The sequence below is a fragment of the Amphiura filiformis genome, chromosome 6 (assembly GCF_039555335.1).
Source record: "Amphiura filiformis chromosome 6, Afil_fr2py, whole genome shotgun sequence".
Classification (NCBI taxonomy): domain Eukaryota; kingdom Metazoa; phylum Echinodermata; class Ophiuroidea; order Amphilepidida; family Amphiuridae; genus Amphiura; species Amphiura filiformis.
This window is the reverse complement of record NC_092633.1, coordinates 2,959,418-2,966,815: the sequence shown is the minus strand read 5'-3', so window position 1 is coordinate 2,966,815 and position 7,398 is coordinate 2,959,418. Positions and strand designations below refer to the sequence as shown.

At 36.0% G+C, this 7,398-nt stretch overlaps 1 non-coding gene across 1 annotated transcript; it reads left to right on the top strand.

Annotated features, from left to right (window-relative positions):
* The first annotated feature begins 2,325 nt into the window (after nucleotides 1-2,325).
* Nucleotides 2,326-2,444, top strand: LOC140156102 (5S ribosomal RNA). Its single transcript, XR_011859469.1, has one exon. It is a non-coding gene; the product is annotated as a 5S ribosomal RNA (ribosomal RNA).
* Nucleotides 2,445-7,398: the final 4,954 nt, after the last annotated feature.

Genomic DNA, 7,398 nt, shown 5'->3' with positions numbered 1-7,398 from the left:
TATTTTTGCTCGTGTTTATGTTTGTTTCCTCTATCGCCTGTGATGTAATTTTTCTCTCTACAAAGCGACTTTGTTCAAAATATGATATTTTTCTCACTTTCTGGAGCGTACGTCTAGTGTACAACAATTCAAAATAGCTACCCGAGCGGCGCCACATAGCACTAACATTGAGTCGATCGTGATCAGCTGCTGGATGGGAGACCAACAACTTTTTGTGTAATTTATATCATGGTATGAGGTAAAACAAATAGGCCTACGCGCTGTACTGTTGCCTATAGCTATCGTAAAAAAATGCCAAAAAATACAGCTGTGAATCGTGAAATTCAATCAAAGTAACATATTCGCAGCTGAAACTTTATAATAATTTGCAATTATAATCAATAAAACCAAATCATCATACTGATACTTACTGCTTTTATGAGGCAGATCTACGGCGCGGTAGGAAGACCGACAGCAGCACGGGCAAGAGAGGTGATTCGCATCTCGGACATTTGCAAGTAGATATTCCACCTTTTCACAAAATAGAATGATAGACATATTTTCTTTTGGCAAATTAAAGATGTAATTCGGTGAAAGCCAAACCTCGGTATCATCAGAACTCAGTTTTGCAAGCAACTGAACAGAACAAATTGCAGAAGTTTTAAAACACGTGTTGACAAGCTGAAGCAGCTGTACGCGATTGTTTTGATTGTCGTTAAGCGAAATGCGTATCATTGTCACATGTGTAATGCGTACGCGTAAACTTAAATCATTGTTTCACGCGCATACCGCGCCCTAGCGTCGACGCGCTTGACGTCGCGAGCTCACATGCGTGTATTGGACAACACGAAGTCAATGCAATTCAGGCTGCAAAATGAACAAAACAAAATATCGCCTGTTGACCTTAATTTGTGTTATCCGTGCTTCTGCAAAATAAAAAATAACGTGTTGTGTTTGTTTCGTTGTTTGTTTGCGTGTCAACATGGGTAGGCCTATGTTAAAGGGAGTATTGGTGTTACGAGTTGCATTTTTTTATACTTTTTAAAATTTTGCATTGTTTAGCGATTTGCCTACCTAAATTAAAATTTTGTGCGTGAGTGATTGCTTTTGTGTATCCTGAATGTCCATCCTTGATCCTCATTTCTTTACACTACACTAGTCAATGTTAGCATCTGCAATTCTATACTATAGCGCAGTCACATCCTTGATCTTCAAAACTTCATTTGAGCAAGTCACATCCTTGATCTTCAAAACTTTATTTGAGCCAAGTTACAGCCTTGATCCTAGCTCATTTCTTTATAATACACTGTTCAATGTTAGCATCCGCAATTCTATACAATAGCACAGTCACATCCTTGATCTTCAAAACTTGATTTGAGCCAAGTCACATCCTTGATCCTTATTTCTTAGTCAATGTTATCATCTGCGATTCTATAGGCCCAGTAGGCCTAGACACATCCTTCATCCTCATATTTTTATTTGAGGCCCGTGACATCCTTGATCCTCATTTCTTTATACTACACTAGCCAATGTTTGCTATCTACTGAAGATAGATCGAACCAAGTAAATCGGTTGCATTTAAGTTTTCGCGCAAGATTTGAAAAAGACGACCAGTTTACCTTGTTTGTTTGTGTGTCAACATGGGTAGGCCTATGTTAAGTCAAGTCACAAAGTCACATCCTTGATCCTCATTTCTTTATACTACACTAGTCAATGTTAGCATCTGTAATTCTATACTATAGGGCAGTTTCATCATTGATCTTCAAAACTTGATTTGAGCCAAGTCACATCATTGATCTTAGCACCTGTAATTCTACACTATACCGCGACCACATCCTTGATCTTCAAAACTTGATTTGAGCCAAGTCACATCCTTGATCCTCATTTCTTAGTCAATGTTATCATCTGCGATTCTATAGGCCCAGTATACATCCTTGATCCTCATATTTTTATTTGAGGGCCGTGACATCCTTGATCCTCATTTCTTTATACTACACTAGCCAATGTTTGCTATCTACTGAAGATAGCTCGAACCAAGTAAATCGGTTGCATTTAAGTTTTCGCGCAAGCTTTGAAAAGACGACCAGTTCACCTTGTGACTGTGACACTGAATTTGGTAAACTTACGCGAACCGGACGTGCAACCCGTGATTTGTGTAGTTCCTAAAAATGAAAAGACTAGAATCTCATCAGCACAATTTGAATAAAGTTAGTTGTAAGCTTCATGAAGTGCAAAAGTGTTGCACAATTGGCTACAATTATAGAACGTTTGAAAGAAAAGTAAGCAAGCATTCTGACACAGTCAACGCTAAGCTATTATAAGTAAGCTAAAATCGGTGCTTCAAATGTCTACGGCCATACCACGTTGAATACACCGGTTCTCGTCCGAACCCCGAAGTTAAGCAACGTCGGGCCCGGTTAGTACTTGGATGGGAGACCGCTTGGGAATACCGGGTGCTGTAGACTTTTGCATTCAAATTCTTCTTTTTTAATTTTGCTCGTGTTTATGTTTGTTTCCTCTATCGCCTGTGATGTAATTTTTCTCTCTACAAAGCGACTTTGTTCAAAATATGATATTTTTTCTCACTTTCTGGAGCGTACGTCTAGTGTACAACAATTCAAAAATAGCTACCCGAGCGGCGCCACATAGCACTAACATTGAGTCGATCGTGATCAGCTGCTGGATGGGAGACCAACAACTTTTTGTGTAATTTATATCATGATATGAGGTAAAACAAATAGGCCTACGCGCTGTACTGTTGCCTATAGCTATCGTAAAAATGCCAAAAAATACAGCTGTGAATCGTGAAATTCAATCAAAGTAACATATTCGCAGCTGAAACTTTATAATAATTTGCAATTATAATCAATAAAACCAAATCATCATACTGATACTTACTGCTTTTATGAGGCAGATCTACGGCGCGGTAGGAAGACCGACAGCAGCACGGGCAAGAGAGGTGATTCGCATCTCGGACATTTAGTGAGGGAGAGAGAGCTCTGGAAAGGCTGTCTGCAGGAATTAATTCCTCAATCGACAATTTTTGTACTGGTAGACGTGGCTTCAATTTTTCTATCACATATCCAAAATCGGCCAAAATCCACCCTGGGCAAAAAAATCTACAGGCATTTGAAAATCACTATTTTACAGTAAAAATACACAAATCACGAACGTTTCCGACTATTAAGCCGCATTTACGCAGCATGGTTAACGCGTCCACGCTTACTGTTTTGTATTTGCGTTCGCGCAACAAGTGAGCGTATTGGCGTTGCATACTGCGTAAACCAGAGCGTCACATCATACACCACACGAAGTCGGTGTCTAATTGATCGCCACCTTGTGCATCTAATTTGTCGCTCGGATCCAAGACAAACAATGTCTATAGCTCGGATGACACAGTGGGCTGGCATATCACAAAATGGCCATTTTAGATAATCATGTTTGAAGTTTTTGCAACTTTTACCTGTTTGTCATACCTGAATTAAAATGTCCCTATTTGTTGAATGGATATGAAAAAAAATAATATTTAAGTAAAACATTTTATATATAAAATACATTGATGTCATTCTCCAATTAATTGTAATAGGCCTAGTCATTAAAGCTAGGCATATACGTCATTATAGTATAGGCCTACTAAACGTCTAATCAATTTAAACCTTATATAGGTCTATAAGCCCACAGGGCTTAACACTTACATCCTAAATAAATACAAACTTATCAGAACGGTCGACAAGAATGTATATTGTTTTCTGTAGAAAAAGTATGGGACTTTGTTATGAAAAAGATATTATAGACCTAGGCCTACATGGTATAGGCCAGACTTGATCGGTAGGCCTATATCAGACATAATAAGAAGCATACAACGGAAATTAATAGTTATCTAGACCTACAATGCTGGCCATAAGTGTTGGGACGGTTTGATAGGGTAATGTAAATAAGCCCCCCACTCCCCCCCGATCAATGTTGAATCCTACTTTTTTGGTCACACGCGCCTAGTGGCACCCAACATTGATTGGTGGGGAAGGGGGAGGATTGGGGTGTTAGGAAAGGCTTTAGGCTTGTCACCAAAGAAACCTCCATTTTATCACGTTAACAATAACGGAAATAAGGCCATAATATAGTGTACGTTTTCCGTAAGTGTCCCAACACATTTTGGCCATGGTTGTATTTGAAAAGTTGAAAAAAAATCATCTAATTTCAGTTTTTTGCTTATAACTCAAAAAGTAATTATGATATTGACACCAAATTTGGAGCAGTAAGAGATCCTATAATTATGCTTGACCACAAAAAATATAAATGGCTACATTTTAAATTTAGGGACTGGTCACTTAAAAAGTCTTAAAGCCATATTTTTGGCCATGTTGAAGTTCACTATTCGTCACTTTAACTGTCAAAAGTTAGGTTTTAAAATGACAAATTATTGTTTCCACCAATTAAAATCTTATATTAAAGTTATAGAAGAAAATAAAAGTTATCACAACATCTCGTGATCAAAAAACAAATAAAGGAATCGAACCCATGCACACTTGTTTTTCCAATTTAATGCTGTCTACCTCAATTGAAGTAACGGAGCAAATCAACTTGTTAGCATTAATTTAGACTACATACAATAATGGATGAACAAGTACAGTGTGTTAGCTCAGTTGATGCTCTGCTTTTATTTGTGATCTTATTTATGAAAAAAAATCCTACACATTTTCATTTCAACAGAAATTCAGTGATATGAGAAATTATTTATTTTAAAAAGAAAGCAAAAAAAAAAAAAAAATTAAATAGTTAGGAATTGAACTCGGACTTTTTGAGTACAAGACAGACAACTTATCAACTGAGCTAACATGTTCAAGTGACTCGTAAACTGAATCAAGAGATAGTAGTGATTCTCTTTTATTATAGTACATACCGTGACATGAACTCAAGCATGTCCGCATTCAGTCTCGTTCCTAAAGTAAGACTAATCATGAAATTTAAATATATTGTATGGACTTTGTATTAAGGATGCGACGGTAAACCAACGAAACACCATCATGACCATACACACATGAATGCATCCCATCGATAAACCATTGCTATAAAGTCTGATCATAGTCAATTGCTTTTATTCTAAGAATACGGTGGTATATCGTGGATTCATGGCGTTATGTTTTACAAATCGACACAATATTTTCACAACAATATGGATTACCGATATGATCATTTCAGAAATTCAACTTATTTAGCACAATATTGTCAATTTAAATATCATGATTAATTTGACACTTGTCAATAAACAAAACCATACGAACACCAGTGGTCTCCGATAGCTCAATTGGTTAGCGCGCTGGTCATCTCCAATAGACAGCGCGGGTTCGACTCCATCCAATTTTTTTTTGTTATAATTATTTCGTGACAATTTTCTTTCAAATTACTTTGCAGACGAACAAACTCCTTTTTTCAAATAAAATGCAAAATGTCACTATTATGGGCATTTATTGTGGCTTCTTAGTATTATATACTGCGTTTGTTGTGTTATATAGGTAATGTTGTATCATGAAGATCATTCACCTTTTGTTGTAACTTATCTCTAAATCATGAACTATTATATTTACTAGTATTCATCCTTAAAATCGGCATGACCTATGCTGAATCCATGAATCACGGATACCAAAAATAATGTATAGGCTATGCTTTGACCTGCTAATTTGCATCAAACAAAATGACCACAAAAATAATTAGAGTTTTACATACTAATTTAATGATTTTGGTGGTTATTTTGTTTGAAATTAGAATGTCAAAACATTACAATTATTTATGGTACCCATGATTGTTGGATTCAGCATACTCAAATTGACTTTAAAAACATAGATACCGTTTTTAACTAAAAAATGCACCTAAGACTTCTATTTCTCAGCAGGAAGTCGACTAGTCTAATAGGATATGAAGGTGAATAGTCAATGATGTTTGCTATCTTCTGAAGATGAAATTCTGATTTAGGAATTATGTGTAATGTTATAATAATTACTCTTTTTATGTGCTATGTTATTTTTCAAACGTAAGTTTCTTTGAAAGCGCTTTAATAGATTTCAGTCATAAAACGTAATTTAAGCCCACTCCTGCCGACTATAATTATATTTACACGATATACTTGTTGCAAATACCACATACGTTTTTGATGCAAACGATGACAATTATTAAAGTTTGTTATTTAGTCTAAAAATTAGCTTTTTTAATTTAAGTATTATTTTTGTCCAAAGTCACTCTTTTAAAAGACTTCAATCAATTCCTGTCAACAAATATTATGTATTTCTGGCGACTAAATCACTACTCTTTCAAAATAAAACGTCATTTTATTCAAAATACGTAGTTCACGTAGGCTAATAATGTACAGCACGCCCTGTAAAATACATGATATTGCATATAAAAAGTGACCGTATTGTTATATCACGTGAGGAAAATCCAATAGTTTTTATATAAGTGAAAAAATAAACAGTTTCTCCATTTTCATGTAAAATTTGATGAAAATCCAAGCTATGGTTGAGGAGATATGGGCCAAAACACACATTTTAAAATTGGATTTTTTGTAGCTTAGAGACATGTATTTGAAAAGTTGAAAAAAAATCATCTAATTTCAGTTTTTTGCTTATAACTCAAAAAGTAATTATGATATTGACACCAAATTTGGAGCAGTAAGAGATCCTATAATTATGCTTGACCACAAAAAATATAAATGGCTACATTTTAAATTTAGGGACTGGTCACTTAAAAGTCTTAAAGCCATATTTTTGGCCATGTTGAAGTTCACTATTCGTCACTTTAACTGTCAAAAAGTTAGGTTTTAAAATGACAAATTATTGTTTCCACCAATTAAAATCTTATATTAAAGTTATAGAAGAAAATAAAAGTTATCACAACATCTCGTGATCAAAAAACAAATAAAGGAATCGAACCCATGCACACTTGTTTTTCCAATTTAATGCTGTCTACCTCAATTGAAGTAACGGAGCAAATCAACTTGTTAGCATTAATTTAGACTACATACAATAATGGATGAACAAGTACAGTGTGTTAGCTCAGTTGATGCTCTGCTTATACCCGCATGCGAAGCATGGACGGGTATATTCTTATTCTGTGGTTTCTTCTCCTCCTCCTCCTTCTCCTTCTCCATCAAACACATCATTCTGTCAAGGCTAGCGCTAAAACTACAAAGGCCCTGGAGCCCATATGTGGTACACTTATGGGCCCTACCCCATAGAAGTGCCTTTTGCCCATCTTGGCCCCAGAGGTCAAAGGTCACGGGCCCCAGGGGCCCAAATGTGAAAATACAAAGCACACTGTTTCTCATCAAATGAAGCAGCCTCAGGGCCCTGAGTTGGTACACTGATAGCCCTAGGGGTACTCTATATTTTCAAATATACAAAAGCCCCATATGTTATATGTTGTGGG